Source organism: Bombyx mandarina, chromosome 24 (genome assembly GCF_030267445.1).
Source record: "Bombyx mandarina strain Sakado chromosome 24, ASM3026744v2".
NCBI classification, from domain to species: Eukaryota; Metazoa; Arthropoda; class Insecta; order Lepidoptera; family Bombycidae; genus Bombyx; species Bombyx mandarina.
The window spans coordinates 4,839,214-4,858,286 of NC_143230.1; the positions used below are offsets into that span (position 1 = coordinate 4,839,214).

General features: G+C 41.0%; 1 protein-coding gene across 6 annotated transcripts in view; it reads right to left on the minus strand.

Moving 5' to 3' along the window:
• Positions 1-5,717, minus strand: part of LOC114246699 (irregular chiasm C-roughest protein) — a 94,128-nt gene extending 88,411 nt beyond the window's left edge. For all 6 annotated transcript variants that reach the window (XM_089738186.1, XM_089738184.1, XM_089738185.1 and 3 more), the window contains exon 1: positions 5,493-5,717. The gene's annotated coding sequence lies outside the window, so the exon portion shown is untranslated. The remainder of the gene's footprint in view (positions 1-5,492) is intronic.
• Between the last annotated feature and the right edge of the window lie 13,356 nt (positions 5,718-19,073).

Consider the following 19,073-nt stretch of genomic DNA (forward strand, 5'->3'; position numbering starts at 1 on the left):
ATCTCAGTAAAATGGTGGTCATTTGCTGAGACTTTTTCAGTGAACTTTTTGGAGGATCCCGAGAAGCTACGTCCAGCAGCTTTGTTTCATTTTCCCACATTTGTGCACTTTCACAGACATTAAACAGTTAATAAAACCGTCATTGCACATTTAAGCCTGAAGAAACACTACATAGACAAAATAAAACAAATCACACAACTTCACTCCTCGCGTTCCCGCCAAAAAGTCCACTATCCTAATTACACTGAATTTCAGAGTTGCCACTCTTTAAAACCGAATTATTGTTGTTTCTTTCTAAACACTAGGCTTAGGGCGTTCTATGAGCCCCTACGGTACCACCACCGTATCATTTTCTGCCACGAAGCAGTAATGCGTCCCAGTTTGAAGAATAAAGCAGCCGTTGTGCTCTAGAACTTAGAAACTCATATCTCAAGGTGCGTTGTGGCATTGACACTATTGAATCTTAAGACCTTTGCTCACTCATCAGATCCGATTGGGAGTGAGCGCGTTCGATGGTCAAAAAAAAAAAACACGTGTGGCACTCGGGGACCGCCGCGGTAAAGCTATTGCATAGCATTTTTTATCAACTTATGCAATTATAATTAGACAATAATAATATAATATTAAAACAATAATAAAATAAGACCACGCTATATTTATAAACTTTAACAAAAGCAAAACATTAACTGTCACCTTCACACTCATAAGCTAGACCGCGCGAGAGAGAGATGGGCAGACTTTTCATGATGCGCATGCAGTGCTACGTCACGCCGTGCGCTTATTCAGAAACACTACACAAGCACGTGTGTATGTGGAAAGCAAGCTAGATGGTAAGCGGAAGGGGGGGGTGTTAGGTTTTATTTTCGTTACAGAATTTCTTGATTCGGTCGCCGCGCTCAAAGCCCGCGATAAAAGCTATGCAATAGCTTAAAAGCAATAATATGTCTTAAACAAGCATCGCTAAGTGAATACCGCCTTTGAACTTGAATTTTAACTTCACTAACTGATTATTCGGCTCATGTCAACAAACCCCAAACTGGTTTTGTTACATGGCACGATTACTATTTTAAACTCTAGCTTTTTTAGGGCGCGTAAGAGAATACCGTTGTACAATTAAAAGCTTTTTTTTATTGCTTAGGTAGGTGGACGAGCTCACAGCCCACCTGATGTTAAGTAGGTACTGGAGCCCATAGACATCTAGAACGTAAATGCGCCACCCACTTTGAGATATAAGTTCTAAGGTCTCAGTATAGTTACAACGGCTGCTCCACCCTTCAAACCGAAACGCATCACTGCTTCACGGAAGAAATAGGCAGGGGTACCTTACCCGCGCTGACTCACAAGATGTCCTACCACCAGTAAAAAACTACGTTTATCTCGCTTTCTTTTTAATTTCATTACAGTATTGCCGGTTTTCGAGGCCACAAAACACTAAGGCGTTCTCCGTCGACATTTAAATACTGTGGCAAAACTACCCTCAAAATGATTATAAAAAAACGATGGTTTTTTTATTGTTCTAGTAGGCCGGTGTATGGCCCACCTGATGGTGAGTGGTTACCGTCACCAATGGACTTCAGCAATGCCAGGAGCAGAGCCAAGCCGCTGCCTACCGGCTTTCGTTCGCCGATTCACGTTCGCTTGTCCAAACCAAAAGCACGTTCGAAATGACATAACGACCATACGTTTTGTGAATCACACGTGGTTCCTCTACGTGAATAATGTGAGTAGTCTGTGGCGACAATTAAAATTCAGATTAAATGTTGACTCATGTGTATACTGATTAAATGCAATGGCTCTTTGTGCTTAAGGGCGCATATGATGACCATTTTAACAGCTTAAAAATGATTTTTTTATTGCATAGGTGGTGGACGAGCTCACAGCCCACCTGGTGTTAAATGGTTACTGGAGCCCATATACATCTACAACGTAAATGTAGATGTAAATGTAGAATGTCAAGTATAGATACAACGGCTGCCTCACCCTCCGAACCGAAACGCATTACTGTTTCAAATTAGAAATAGGCAGGGAGGTGGTACCTACCCGCGCGTACTCACAAGTGGTCCTACCACCAGTAAAAACCAGTTATACCGTGAATAGTATATGAGAAATTATAATAAAAGGATGCTGTTACCAATCAGACGACGGATACTCAATATTTACAATCGTTAGCGGGGCACAGGAAACGATCATGACAATGAAAGTTGGTCAAGTTAATTACCGCTGTTGACCGAGATACCTAAATGGTTGTTGGGAATGTCTCATAAATGTAGCTATGACAGATTAGAAGGAACCCGACTTTTAGGAGACGAATCGGTTGGGCATCAAAAACACCCGCTCGGTTAAAAATCAACCCATGCTGTTTTGCCATATCGAGGGGTGAAAGGCATTTTGGCAACATAACAGAAAAACCATTTAAAGATAAAAATTTAAAAAAAAAAAACAAAAAAAACAAAAAAAGAACTTCAGGTATTTGAATGGGGCAAACTTAATTGAAGCTCAATTAAAAATATCGAACTGTTGTTACTACTCACTACATAATATAAAACAAAGTCGCTTTCTCTGTCCCTATATCTGTCTGTCCCTATGTATGCTTAAATCTTTAAAACTACGCAACGGATTTTGATGCAGTTTTTTTTAATAGATAGAGTGATTGAAGAGGAAGGTTTATATGTATAATGACATCCATTAAATAGTGGAGAAATCAATAATAAATTACAGTTTCCGAAGCGAAGCGAGGGCGGGTCGCTAGTACCAAATAAAGCGGACTTTTAATTACAAAGATGAATGTCGCGTGTTGAGCAAAATGTCGCTTAAACCAAATACCCTTCAATTTCTGGATATACACTTAGTATTAGCGAAACTCAACCAGGCTTTCCATTTACGCATCCGGTGAAATTACCTACGCGCCATCTGTTTAACGTTTTACTAGTGGTACTACCTCTTGTGAGTCCGCACGGGTAGGTACCATCACCCCGCCTATTGCCGTGAAGCAGTAATGCGTTTCGGTTTGAAGGGTGGGGCAGCCGTTGTAACGATACTTGAGACCTTAGAACTTATATCTCAAGGTGAGTGGCGCATTTACGTTGTAGATGTCTATGGGCTCCAGTAACCACTTAATACCGGGTGGGCTGTGAGTTCGTCCACCCATATAAGCAATAAAAAAAAAGTTTGTGTGACTATAATAGAAGCCGTCATTATAACGCGAACAATGCGCAAAACTGCTAATAGGTTAAATGAGACGGAAGCAACAGTTAATTTTTAAAAGTATTGCAAAGATATCACACCGTACGGCCCAAACATTTAAACAATGGTATATGAAATGGAATATGGAGCGAAATCGGACGAATTTAATTTATTTATGATGAAATTTAATATTTCGATATGAAACAGAGTGAAATAACGGCTCAATAAAATGACAGCTCTGAATTTCCGTGGACTTTTTTGAAGAACACTACAATCCAGATACGGAAGTTTCGTTTCATTTTTCCACTTATTATGTGAACTTTATACACGTTTAAGACACTATCTGTAGAAACCCAAAAATTAACAAATCAAAACAATTCAAACAACTTCGCTTCCCGCGTTCCCGCCAAAAATTCAGCGAATGACGTATAATAATTACCATTTAAAAAAAAGTGACGAATTTTGCAAAAAAAAAATAAGGTGTGATTACACAGGAAGAGTTTCGTCAAAATTAAATCTATTTATTGGTAACAATTCGATTATGTGTTCCTATCTAAAGAGCGGGGCAGCCGTTATGAAAATTTCGGCCGTGTCTCAAAGTGGGTGTCTCAAATGGACATCACTACTGAACAGTTAAGTCTTTCAATTGGAATGATAAAGATGCAACGCTTACCAAGCTATGCCAAGAAATGGATATAATCGAATTATTTAATAAAATCTTTAACTTTTAGCTTAAACTTATCATACCATAAACTATCAAATTAATATGTCCTACATACATAATCCGTTTTGGTTATTTTTCTATCATAATTATTTTTCTAGAGAATTTACAACTTCTTGAGGTTTGAAGTTACAACTTCTTGAAGTTACTGGTGGTAGGACCTCTTGTGAGTCCGCACGGGTAGGTACCACCGCCCCGTCTGTTACTGCCGTGAAGCAGTAATGCGTTTCGGTTTGAAGGGTGGGGCTGCCGTTGTAACTATACTGAGATCTTAGAACGTCTATCTCAAGGTGGGTGGCGCATTTACGTTGTAGATGTCTATAGGGCTCCAGTAACCACTTAACACCAGGTGGGCTGTGAGCTCGTTCACACATCTAAGCAATAAAAAAAATACAAAATTGAAGTTTATGACAGTTGTCACAGCGTAGTCGAGACATGTCTCACGTCTTGAGACAGGTGGCGCCGTTCCCAAGTATGAGCTCCGGTAACCACTTAACATCGGATGCGCCATAAGTCGCCTGCCCCACTATAGCAATAAAAATAATAATCACCAACTTCCCTTTGCTCATCATCTCAAAGATACTGTAAAAAATTCTATGGTCTCAGTAAAGAAAAAAAAAACATAAAATCAACGCTCCATTGAACACCTGCCCTTAATAAGGTTTCGTAGAACAACCAGTTTCGAAAAAAGAACACATTAACACAACAACATTAATAAAAAATGTAAATCTTATATTTAGCGCGTTAAGGTTCAAGATTGCTACATAATTTATTTCACAGCAGTAACTTAGATGCATAATTTAAACATTTCGTTATGCCTCCACCGAAATTACACGTAAGTTTTAAGACTTGGACGGTAAGCTCTAAATTCGTTTGCACTCGTATGACTTGCTTGCAGTATAAACATGGTTTTTTCCCATGATCAGAGACCTTGATGTTGTTTTTTTCTGGACCAACTACTATCTCAATGTCTTTTTTATTAAAAATTTCGTATGTTTGATTTGTTTTAGTTTGTTTACTGTTACACGTATGTTCACGACTCAAGAATTGGGATTAGGCAGTAATAATTCTTGTGTAATACTAATTATTGCCATGACAATATATTTTAACCAGCAATATAGCTTAATAAAAAATATATTCAAGGTTTGAAATAAAGATTTAGCATCAGTAGACTTATATTTTATCACTTTAAATATTAGATTGAGGTCAATTAGGGCTTGAATAAAAGTTATTCCTTGACGTATTTGTTTATATTATTATTAAATAAAAATAACTATTCATGCTTATAACTGTATACCTTATAAATATTAGTATTTTTTTATTAAACTTGTTTAAAGCATGAGCAGCGCCATCTATTGTGACTTTTCACGAAGCAAACTTTTAAAAGAAAATTTTTTACGGAAAAAAAATGACAAAAATCTACTGTTTTTTTATTTCCGAAAGGACTAAAATCATCAAAAAGATGAATAAACTTCCTAATTTACGAGTATTAGTGTTAAAGGGGAATAGTCTTTTTTAGGACAATCAACTAAAAATAAAAAACAATAAAACAATTCTAAATTCAAAAACAAAACTTTCTAAAACATACCTCGCGCCCAAACGAAACAACGGTAACAAAATCCAGAAATTATGATCACAATCACCACTCAGGTCTAAAGTAATTCCATATTTGAATTAAACGAAACACCAAAAAAGAACAGTCAACTCGCGATACATAGAGAATGGATACGGAGTTTTTATTGTGCTACGCGTAAATGGCGGGTGACGTATCTAACGTGCGACGGGCCGCCTTGTTGATATGAAACTGACGTAGCACAATGTATCGGTCACAGATCACAGAGCCGCGACAACGCCGTGACATATTTTGAGGAACTTGAATTTCGAATGCACATCGAGGTGAAGTCGATTGCCGATTTTATGTGTTCTTTATATTCGAAATTCAAAATTTTTGAATTCGTTTTTTTTTTTGACACAATCGAATAATTTTTTTTTTTTTTTTTAGTAAGGAATCCAAGGGGGCTGAAGGCCTAAAGGGGGGCGGTAAGAGAACCAGAAAAAAATTAAGGCCTTGTGTTGAGGCTTGGGAAGATCGCCTCCTGTCACTGATCGCGCCTGTAATTTAATCTAGGACGACTCTTAGACATCAACTGAGCTTTCGCTATAGTTGTTTTTAAGTAGGTGAAAAAAATGGGGGCGCTAAAAAATAATTTATTCTCAAAGTGGGCAGTAGACAAAATAAGTTTTTTTTTTTATTTATTGCTTAGATGGGTGGACGAGCTCACAGCCCACCTGATGTTAAGTGGTTACTGGAGCCCATAGACATACACAACGCAAAACGCGCCACCCACCTTGAGATACAAGTTCTAAGGTCTCAAGGATAGTAACGACGGCTGCCCCACCCTTCAAACCGAAACGCATTACTGCTTCACGGCAGAAATAGGCAGGGGGGTGGTACCTACCCGTGCGGACTCACAAGTGGTCCTACCACCAGTAAAAACGCACACGCTTAATGTGACACGCACACGCTTAAATACTCTTTTGTTTACTGATAAAGTCTGTGGTCAAATTAAGAATAGGTTAATATTAGACTTTTTGGCGGGAACGCGAGGAGTGAAGTTGTGTGATTTGTTTTATTTTGTCTATTTAGTGTTTCTTCGGGTTTAAATGTGTAATAATGGTAGTTTATTAACTTTTTAATATCTGTGAAAGTGCACAAATGTGGGAAAATGAAACAAAGCTGCTGGACGTAACTTCTCGGGATCCTCCAAAAAGTCTTCATAATATCATTCTTCATAAAAATAAGATTAAAGAACAATTAAAACAAGACATGATGTAAAGGTCTAAATTACCAGGTCATAAAATCCCTTAAAAAAAAAAAGGTTAATATTATTTGTCTATAGTGTGGCCTTGGCAAAATCTGTGATTATAGATATAAGTCTTTGACAATAGAACCATATTAATGTTCAAACTTATAACTTAAATTAATAATTATGGTCGAATTTCGACTAATGGACGACCACTAGTTGATATTAATTGTGCTAAATGTTTGACAACTTCATCGTTGTTAGGTGACTTTTTGGCGGGAACGCTAGGAGCGAATTTATGTAAATTAATTTATTTTGTTGATTTAGTGTTCCCTCAGTTTTAAATGGGCAATAGCAGTGGTTTATTAATTGCTTAGCATCTGTAAAAGCATACTAATGTGTGCATTCATTTTCTACTTCAAGGATTCTTGCAAAATGTGCTCTAAAAAGTATCTTTTTTTTTTGTTTTCCTACCTATGCTGATAGCCTTGAGAGGCTATTTCAGCTTCGCCCTAACGTTTGTAGGTGAGGTCGCGGGGCACAAACCGGAGAGTTGCTAACACTGACCCTAGCAAGAGCAGTGCTTCGCAGAATCTACCACCGGATCGGAAACGCGACCGACTGAGAAAATCCGGCGAGAAACTCAGTGGGCTGTGTCTATGGGCTAGTTCGCTCGTCGAGCCCTTCGTCGCAAGCGACGGGTTCGTCGAGGACGGTGACCGGTGCTTGTGGTGCCTAAAAGCACCGTTAACGGATTAGAAAGTATCAATGTACAACCACAATTTTACTGAGACTGTATTTCATCCATTCTCATCCCGTTTCACTTAATTACATCCCAACTGATTGAGGTTTTAAATTTATCAACTTAATCTTATTAAGCTTAATACGCGACATTTATCTTTGTAATTAATGGTTCGTTTTATTAGCGGTATTAGCATCAACAGTTCGATGTTTTCAATTGAACTTCAATTAAGTTTACCCCATTTAAATAGCTGAAGAAGTTTTTTTGTTACAATATTTTTTTCCAAATATTAAACTTTTTTTTATTGCTTAGATGGGTGACCGAGCTCACAGCCCACCTGGTGTTAAGTGGCTACCGGAGCCCATAGACAGCTACAACGTAAATGCGCCACCCACCTCGAGATATAAGTTCTAAAGTCTCAGTATAGTTACAACGGCTACCCCACCCTCCGAACCGAAACGCATTACTGCTTCACGGCAGAAATAAGCAGGGTGGTGGTACCTACCCGTGCGGACTCTCAAGAGGTCCTACCACCAAGTAATACGTGAAGCAAATGGCTCTCCTGTAAAGTTGCAAAAATGTCGCTTGAATCAAATAGCTTTTCACCCCTTGATACTATAACGGAATGTAAAAAGAAAATATAAAACTTAGCTTAAAGGTCACGTCACCACGTTATAAAATCTTCAATGATTGTAAATAAACATGCTTTAACAAAAACTGACTTCAAATAAAAATAGTGTAATAAAAATCAAGCCCGCAAAATTATAATTTGCGTAATTACTGGTGCTGTGAGTCCACGCGGATAGGTACCACCACCCTGCCTATTACTACGGTGAAGCAGTAATGCGTTTTGGTTTGAAGGGTAGGACAGCCGTTGTAACTGTACGTGGGACCTAAGAACTGATTGATATATCAAGGTGGGCGGCGCATTTACGTTGTAGATATCTATGGGCTCTAGTAACCACTTAACACCAGGTGGGCTGTAACCTCGTCCACCCACCTAAGCAATGAAAATAAGAAAACATTTTTAAGCTGTTAAAATGGTCATCATATGCGCATCATTAAGCACAAAGAGACATTACATTTAATCAGTATACACATGAGTCAACATTTAATCTGAATTTTAATTGTCGCCACAGACTACTCACATCATTCACGTAGAGTCGTAGACGAACCACGTGTGATTCACAAAACGTATTGTCGTTATATCGTTTCGAACGTGCTTTTAGTTTGGACAAGCGAACGTGAATCTGCGAACGAAAGCGGTTTGGCTCTGCCCCTGACATTGTTGAGGTTCATGGGCGACGGTAACCACACACCATCAGGTGGGCCGTATGCTCGTCTGCCTACAAGGGCAATAAACAAAAAAAGCTACAGCAGAACTTTACAGAATTTGACTACCAATGCGCTTGATATAAGAGCGCCTCTCAAAAGCTCTAGTGCCCATTATCGTATCTGAAAAGAGTTAGATGATTATTTTTTCTATCATTGCAAATAGTCGGCATTGCCACGCATGCAATAAAACCAAAGTTAAAGTTTTTTATTTATTTATTTATTGCTTAGATGGGTGGACGAGCTCACAGCCCACCTGGTGTTAAGTGGTACAACGTAAATGCGCCACCCACCTTGAGATATAAGTTCTAAGGTCTCAAGTATAGATACCACGGCTGCCCCACACTTCAAACCGAAACGCATTACTGCCTCACGGCAGAATTCAGCAGGGCGGTGGTACCTACCCGCTCGGACTCACAAGAGGTCCTACCACCAGTAATTACGCAAATTATAATTTTGCGGGTTTCAATTCTTATTACACGATGTAATAAGAACACGATTGACGCCCTTGTAGGCAGAAGAGCGCACGGCCAACCTGATGGTGAGTGGTTACCGTCGCCCATGGACTTCAGCAATGCCAGGGGCAGAGCCGAGCCGCTGCCTACCTTTTTCTATTATTGCAAATAGTCGACATTGCTACGCACGCAATAAAACCGAAGCTCAAGTCACAACTTCAGCATTCCAGCACTCCAGTAAGCGAAACGAGCTGGCTAGTCTGTTATTCCTTTTGCCAGACAGCGAACCGAAATAGCACGTCCATATACAACACCAGACGAAGTCTTTGAGGTGTTGTTTTTCGCGAACATTCTAGATGTACGCTTCGAGAACATTTATAGGTATTATTTATTTTAGAAACATACGGTACAATAAATCCGCATTTCAAGCCAAACAAATTTCCAATGGTTAACAAAGCTCATGAACGCTCATTTGTAAATTGATGTTTATTTGTATATTACTTAATTTCATCAATTTTTGGACTTAAGTAAATCAATTTGTTTTACGGTTTAAATTTTGGGTTTTTATTTTTTCTTCACGTCATTAAGCATTACCAGCGATGTTTCGAACACTCCACAGAGTTTTCGTGGTCATGATGGTCGCTTGATCCCAAAAACGTTTTTTTTTTCCCTACTTATGCTGATAGCCTTGAGAGGCTATTTCAGCTTCTCCTTGACGTGTAGGTGAGCTAACGGGACTCAAACCGGGAGTGTTGCTAACACTGGCCCTAGCAAGAGCAGTGCTTCGCAGAATCTACCACCGGATCGGAAACGCGACCCACTGAGAAGATACGGCTATAAACTCAGTGGGCTGTGTCTGTGGGTTAATTCCGACGAGGACGGTGACTAGACAAAAACACGAGATTTAATCCTAACACCAGTTTTAATTGTGCTCTTTACTATCTTCATAATGAAAAGAGTCAATAATACGAATCTATAAATCGAATTAGAATCGCCATGAAAAAAACATCCAATGGTTCCTTTTTAATTCATCATCAAGTCATTATTGGGGTCTGTAGATATCACACCGTTTAGGTCCTTACGGATCCATCAGATCCAATAACCCTTGCATTAGAGACCTTTAGATCTAACATCAGGAGTAGGGGCCCCGATAAGCATTATTCCGTAATAATGTAAAGATTTTCGTGAAATTTCGTATCAAAACTTACAGAAAAATAACAATATACTACCATAGCAACCCTCGGAGTTATTATAACAGGATCAAAACTCAAGTTATTCGGTGTCCCTTTCTCGCGCCACGCGACTTCGCTTGTCTCTGTCGTTCTCGTGGGTTGGGTACGTTTGAGTGATATTTGCGTCCTTGTCCGCCGGCACGCTTATACGTCCGTCTCTCTCGTTCGGGTTAACGTTCGACAACATCCGCTGCAACTGGTCTCCGTGACAGGTGTAAAAACAAGCCCAGAGAAAATTCTTTGGTCAGTTTGCAAGCATAGTGCAAATAAGGCAGTAAATACATTTCTCTAAAGATTTCTGAATAGATAAATGAAACGTTTTTTTTTGTTATAAAACGTGAGAATAAATTTTAAAAAATAGGCAGGGTGGTGTGGTACCTACCCGTGCGGACTCCCAAGACGTCCTACTACCAGTAATTACGCAAATTATAATTTTGCGGGTTTGATTTTTATTACACGATGTTATTCTTTCACCGTGAAAGTCAATCGTAAACATTTGTTAAGGACGTATTTCATTGGAAAAATTCGTACTAGCCACCAGGATTCGAACACCGGTGCATCGCTACATACGAATGTACAGGACGTCTTATCCTTTAGGCCACGGCGACTTTCGAAAGCTTGCAGTCAGGCTAGTCACAATTCCATTACAATTGAAAGGAAGTGCTTCATCTTGGGTTAAGGAACTTCGGGTATGAAATCTGGTATGTTATTGCCGATATTCTCCATACTCCTTCCTCTCAACCCAACTTATCCAGATACGGTGTAACTACCAACAGCGCTCGATCTTCACCGATTTACAAGGGAACAGAAATTTGTATGATCAACTCTCAGCTCTAAACATCATTTAATGCCATCACCACCAAACAACTTGATTTCACCCCCATAGCCGTACTCGTCGAACTCGACAAAGAGTACGACGTGCAACCTAGCCCATGGATCAACCCGCTGAGTTTCGCGATTCTGATCCGGTAGTACATAGGCGGCACTGAAAATTTCGGGAATTAACGAAGTGACACAACATTACTATTTAAAAATGTATTTATTGCTTTTCGAAGTATTCTCCGCGAAATTTGACACATTTTTCCATACGATGGAACCAATCATTGAAGCAACCATTCCATTCGGAAGTTGGGGTCTCCAAAATGGCCGTTTTGTAGGCGTCCACAGTTTCTTCAGGTGATGAAAATCTCTGTCCACGCAATTTATTCTTTATTTTAGGGAAAATATAGAAATCATTAGGGCTTAGGTCGGGGCTGTACGGCGGATGGTCTAATAATTCTATGTTTTCTTGCTCTAAAAACTCTTTTGTTCTGTGCGTGGAGTGAGAACTCGCATTGTCGTGATGGAGGATGATGCGGCGGTCGCAGTTCTCTTTACGGAGTTCAGAAACGACCTGTGGCAAACAAATGCTAGCATAGCATTCTGCATTAACCGTTCTTTGTCCCTCAAGAGGAATAATCGTAACATGGCCGGTTTTGGAGACAAACGTGGCCACCACTTTTTTTGCAACACTCCGTGAACGAACAATTTTTGTTGGCTTTAACTCATTTTCGAACACCCAAACTCGTGACTGGTTTTTTGTTTCGGGTTCATACGCGTATATCCAGAATTTGTCACCTGATACAATGTTGTATACAGCATTTGAGGATCCTGCGTGGAATCTTTCGAGAGTTCTGACGCACCAAGTAACGCGAGCCGCTTTTTGCTCTTCACAGAGCGAATGCGGTATCCATCGGGAAAACAACTTTTTTACACCTAATTGTTCATGCAAGATTATTTGTATTTGACTCATGCCAATGTCTAAAGTTGCCTGAATTTCGCGGTATGTCACATGTCGATCTTCCTAAATCAGCTTACGCACAGCATCAACGTTTTCTTGGGTGACTGCAGTTTTTGGACGACCTTGACGGGGATCATCACTGAGCTTGACACGTCCACGTTGAAACTCAGCAAACCAGCGATAAATTGTGATTTTGGATGGGGCTTCATCACCAAATGCAGAAATCATCCGATGAACACACTGTTTTTGTGTTAAACCACTTCGAAAGTCATAATAAATCATCGCTCTTGAATTTTCTCGAGTCAATTCCATTTTCTCAACGACTAAACAAGTTTGACAAAACCTCGTGACAAGACCGAGAATCTTTTTTTAAATAAATAAATGGTATTCGATTTTTAAAACCAAGGAGTTTTCAATTAAAAAGATTTTAATATGACAGGAACAGTCGAAATATTCAATTCCCGATACTTTTAGTGCAGCCCTCGTAGATTCATTTGCGAAGCAGCTGCTCTTGAGTTGTTAGGTCTCCTTCGGAGGCGCTCGGGCAACTGTTAGCTAATTCCGCCCCTTCTGGCTGAACCTTTGCTCACCCACCTGTTCTGGTAAAACTGGAAGGGTCTCCGGGTCACCAGTAATCTTCCAATCATAAAAAAAAAACTTGATTTCGAATACGAATTCTTTTCTTTTACGGTAAGAAGTGAAATAACCTCAAACTAAAAACCATTGTCACTACTTGTTTTTATTCATAATCAATTTTTCGTAATTATGACCACACACACACCCACCACCAATACCATCAAAATCATACTCCCTTCAAAAGTCGAGCGAATTTTTTCTATAATATAATGTCACATAAAATAATTATGTTAATTAAAAACAAAAAAATTCGAAACTGTAAAATTACGCAACTGCAACAAGACTATTCGCGCTTTTTCACAATCGAAACATTACTGCCTTATATTTACACTGTGGCGGTGGTATACAGTTTAACAGATGGTCAAAGTTGCTCTCAGTAAAATCATGTCTCATTGAATCGAGAGGCTTCTAAGAAGCAATTACTATCGAATCGATGATATAAAATCGATTGAAATTATTCGTTGGCGTACATACAATTGGTCGTTTTATTTAATTACTTAAATATAATACAGGTTTCGTGGCAAAGCCTTGTTTATTTTCGCACAAAGGTATAGACCGGCTCACGATCCGATTGTGTTAAGCTATTACTGTAATATAATCTGAAAATTAAGTATAGTATGAAAATATATAATCTATATATTAATACGTGAAGCATGCAAAATTTGCACCGCTTTTTACGAAAATTGCGCGGACATTGGAACATGAAATTTCCCACACTTATAGAGAGTATAGGAGAAGGAGTGCAGATTGCTAATTTTTTTTTTTTAATTATGGATTAATAATACATTAAATCAATAAAAAGAACATTACACATACTACTATGTGTTTGACACACACACATATATACTCTGCGTTTATTGTGAAACTTTTGTTTTTGCTTAGAATCTGTGGTCAAATTGAGAATAAGTTAAACTTGAATATTTTATTTGTCTGGAGTGCAGTCTTGGCGAAATCTGTGATTATAGAAGTATAGTACATAGTCTTTGACAATAGAACCATAATAATGTTCAAACTTATAATTACAGTTAATTATGTGGCCACTGGTACCATTAAATATGTCAATAGCATTAAAGCTATTTTTGAATCTGTCAAGTACGTATTTCTTCAGAAAAATGGGTACCTATCTGCGGGATTCGAACTCTGGATTAGTTGCGTCACTCGATACGAATGCACCGGTCGTCTTAACCTGCAGGCCACGATAACTTCAAAAGACTAGATAACGAGAAACATAGGCAATCAATTTAAATAAATAAAAAAACTAACAAAACACGCTTTAATAGAAAATCCAACTAAAAAGTAGAAAATATTTTTTTATAAATTTGAATTAAAAATTTTAATTCAAAATTCGCTTTTTTTTTTTAAATAAAAAAAAAAGCGTGGTGTGCATGGTATCAGTAGTTATAAATATGTTATAAACAGATATCAGTAGAAAGGCTATTTTGATAATATCCTGAAAAGCGCCCCACGCTTTTTTACAATAAAATCATTTTTTCTTACACTATTTTTAATTCAAGTTTATTAAAATTTGTTTTCAATTTTTTAGTTGGATTTTCTATAAAAGCGTATTTTGTTAGTTTTTTTAAACTATTATTTATTTTTCATTTTTTAATTGAATTTCGATCTTTTCAATTTTTTTTTTAATATTGAGTTGTCATCGATCCTTAATACGTATACCAAATTTCAAGGTAATCCGAGGTTTTGAAGGGGGTTAAAATCATGTTCAAAGATTCCGTTACATACTAACATACATACGTCTGAAGCTAATAAAAGCGTATTAAAAAAAATTTACAACAACAACATTTGCAATTCGATCAAAAAGAAACACAGCAATGCGAACCCCTGATTTAATGTCGGTCAAAAACCTTACCTTACCCTAAACATACCTTCACAAATTACGACAAATTTCAAGTTAATAATCCGTATACAATCCGATATTATACGAACGAAACAAAGAGGATTTCCATGCGTTTATTGGTCTAACGTTTAGTGGACGATTTCCGTAAGGTTGCGGGTGTAACGAGAGGAATTATTTCTTCTTCTTCTTCTTCTTAGTCGAATACTTCATTGCTGAAGGTCGTGTCCTTGAAAGCCCTTCGTGGCTCTTTGTACCCTCAGCTTCAACAAATAAATATTTCACGGCAGAAAGCAAGCAAGTTTCTGTGGCATTTCTCAAATTTATACGATTAAAATCTCCCTCAATACGCCTGTATTACAATTTCTCATTTTTTTTAATTGCATAGATGGATGGACGAGCTCACAGGCAGCCTGGTGTTAGGTGGTTACCGGAGCCCATAGACATATATAACGCAAATGCCGCCCCATACCTTCAGATATGAGTTCTAAGGTCTCTTTTTTTTCCTACCAATGATGACAGCCTTGAGTGGCTATTTCAGCTTCTCCTTGATGTGTAGGTGAGCTCACGGGGCTCAAATCGGAGTGTTGCTAACTCTGGCACTACCGAGAGCGGTGCTTCGCAGAATCTACCACCGGATCGGAAACGCGACCCACTAAGAAGATCCGGCGAAAAACTCAGTGGGCAGGGTCTCAATATAACTAGTCAGGTCATAAGTATTGTCACACAGTAAAAATTTTTCTTTTAGAATGCTGGTCACAAAAAAGTTTATTGAATTCGAATTTCGAATTGTTCATGAAAATAAAAATGTATACTTTTAGAATTTTACTCATTTTTAAATATGGAGTGGACGCTTAAAGAAGACCGTGTTGCAGTTTTTTTTTTTTTTTTTTATGATTGAAGGATTACTGGTGGCCCGGAGGCCTTTCCAGTTTCACCAAGACAGGTGGGCGAGCAAAGGCTCAGCCAGGAGGGGTGGGATTTGCTAACAGCTACCCGAGCGCCTCCGAAGGAGACCTAACAACTCAAGAGTAGCTGCTTCGCGAATGAATCTACTACCGGATCGGAATCGCGACCCGCTGAGAAGATCCGGCGAGAAACTCAGCGAGCTGATTCATGGGTTAGGTTGCACGGCGAACTCTTTGTCGAGTTCGACGAGTACGGTTACCGAGGTCCCTAAGCCTGCTCCTAGAGCTGAAGGCGTCTAGTGCAAACGTTATTGGATCTGAGGGATCCGTAAGGACGTGTCTAGGGCGTCGACGGTGACTGGCTCCTGCATGATCAGGATTCGGGGAGTAGTCAGCGGCGGCTACGATAAGGCGATTATCATGACGCATAGCCTTATCGAAGTACCGTTCCGAGGCTGACTTCATGTATTTCTGGATAGATTCGAGGCCCAGGTCGTCGTGTAGGTCAACGTTCCTCACGAACCACGGAGCTCCGACGGCTAACCTGCAAAAGCGGGATTGTAGAGATTGAAGGGTGTCTATGTGTGTGCGGGCCGCGTGAGCGAACACCACACTCGCGTAAGTCATGACGGGCCTTATGCAAGTTTTGTAAAGTGTCACCTTGTTCCGAAGGGACATTTTACTCCGCTTACAGATCATGGGGTAGAGTCTACCGAGAATAAACGCGGCACGGTCACGGACTGATTTTATATGCGGGCGGAATGTCATCGATGCATCCAGGGTAACGCCCAGGTACTTGACCTTCCTGGCCCAGGGTATGGATTGACTAAAGAGAGTAATCGGGGGTGTGAGATTCCTCCTCCTAATACGGGAGGAAATCCGTGTGGAGCTTCCCCTCTGAAATAGCACCGCAGTACTTTTCGCTGGGTTGATGTCTATGCGCCATTTTCGGAACCACTGTCCTAGGGCTAGGGCTGCGCTCTGAAGCTTCTTCGCGATTAGGGACTTGTTTCTACTGGAATAGTAAACAGTCGTGTCGTCGGCGAATAAAGCTAAATGGGTCGGCGGCGACCGGGGAATATCGTTAACGAATAAGCTAAATAGGAGGGGTGAGAGGACAGAGCCTTGCGGGACTCCAGCTGTGAGAGGTCGTGGGGAGGAGCGGGTTCCCTCGACTCGATATCGAAAAGAGCGGTTCGACAAGAAGTCCCGTATGATGAGCACGAGACTATCCGGCACGCCCATGTTGAATAGTTTGAAAATCAAACCGTTGTGCCAGACTTTGTCGAACGCTTTTGCGACGTCGAAGAAGAGAGCTCCCGTGTATAACGGTTTTGGTCGATTAAGCCCCACAAGAATGTGCTCCGTAAGGCGGTGCACCTGTTGAACGCATGAGTGATTTGTACGGAATCCGAATTGTTCATCGATGAGAATGCCCTTGGATGAGACGAAGTCTCTGAGGCGTTTGTAGAGCAGACGCTCATACAGTTTGCCTAAAGACATGAGGAGGCTAATCGGGCGGTAGCTCGTCGGATGATTTTTTGGTTTACCGGGTTTATGTATGCCGATAACGTCCGCTTCTTTCCACACCGCGGGAAAGATACAGTTCGCCATAGCGGCATTGAAAATAGATGCCAACATCACGATGAGTTGGACGGGTAGAAGTTTAATAACGCGGTTGGATATACCGTCGGAACCGGGAGCCTTGCGAGGACGTAGGTCTTTGATCAAGTCTTTAACTTCCATCGGGGTGACGGGTGGTAACGCGTCCGAGGGTGGCAAGGAGACTCTGCGTTCTACCTCACTGTCTACTAATTCTACATGAACAGGGTCCACGGATTGAGTGCTGGGCGTGCACTGGGTTTGCAATGTATCGGTCAGCAGCTCTGCTTTTTCATCATCATCGAACGCCGCGAGTCGGCCTGAGGGGCCTACGAGGGGGGGCATAGTTACTACCGTATCCGATTTGAGAGTACGAGCTAAGCGGTAGTAAGACCTTTGAGAGGGCGCGAGTCTTTCTAAGAAATCAGACCATCTGGCATCTCGGACTTCGGCGATGCGAGACTTTACGTCGCGTTGTAGGGCACGCATTCGAATTCGATTTTCCGCGGTAGGATACCTGTCGTAGGCGCGTATCGAGGCGTTCTTAGCTCTAAGGAGTTCCCTAATATCGTCGGACAATTTGAAGCGGTGAAGGAAGTCCTCCGCTACAACTTGTTTCGATGACCTATCTAATGTCGAGGTGATGTGTGACGTTAAGATGTCTATGGCTTCAGCGGTATCCTGAGGAGACGGGGTAGAGTCCGGGCTAAACGGGAGCGATGGTGGATCAGATTCAGCCAGGCTGATGCCCAGCGTGTGCCAATCCACCACAGTCCTCGTGACGGGAACGGAATCGGGAGCGCGACCGAGCTTCATAACGACGGGACGGTGGTCTGAATCTAACTCTGAAACTACTTCGATCGAGTGTAAGCGCAGAGTTACGTTTTTTAATAACGCTATGTCGAGTATATCCGGGCGATGCGCGATATTTAGCGGGTAGTGAGTCGGGGTTAACGGAGCGACGATATCGAAGGCGAGATCATCGACTAACGCGTCAAGCCGCCTGCCATTCGGGGTTGTAGTGTGTGAGTTCCACCTGATGTGTTTACAATTTAGGTCGCCCGCCAGAATGACAGAGCTCCCCATGCCGAGCAGCGCCTCGATATCACTGCTTAGAACGATCTTATCCGGTGGAAGATAAACGGACGCGATAACGATCGGCGCGTGTCCCGTCAGTGAGATTCGGCACACTGATGCTTCGATATTAGCGAGCGCGGGAGGATCGAGCGGGACGCAATGCAGGGCTCTTCTATAGTAAATGACGGTACCACCACCACGAGCAGAGAGCCTGTCGTTCCTGACCATGTTATAGTTCGCGATTTTAGGGTCACGGCGCGCGGGCTTAAGTAAGGTCTCCTGCACTAAAAAGATATCAATTTGATGGTCACGCAAAAAGTCAGAAACCTGATCACGTTGATTTGCGAGACCGTAAGCGTTAAAAAATCCTATCGTTACGGATAGGGGCTTTATTCTACTTATATACGCCATTGATTACCGGCGGAGTGAGGGGAGGACGTACGTATTTAATGACGCGTATACGTCGGCGTATTCTTGCACAACGGCGATAAAGTGTTGTGCAGTGGAGGCAGCGCGAATGGCGTCGCCCAAAGCGTTAACGCGCTCAAAGTTGATCGACTGAAAGAAGTCGATCGCTAAAGCGAGATTGTCGGACGCGGTCGGAGGGCAAGTCGCGGGAGAGGGACGAGTCGCGGGGGCGGGACGAATTGCGGAGGAGGGAGTTGTAGCCGTGTACGTGTACGGCAGCGGTTTCGCCCAGGCCGAGACACTGGGCACCGGCGCCGGAATGAACGCTGGCTTAGCCTGCG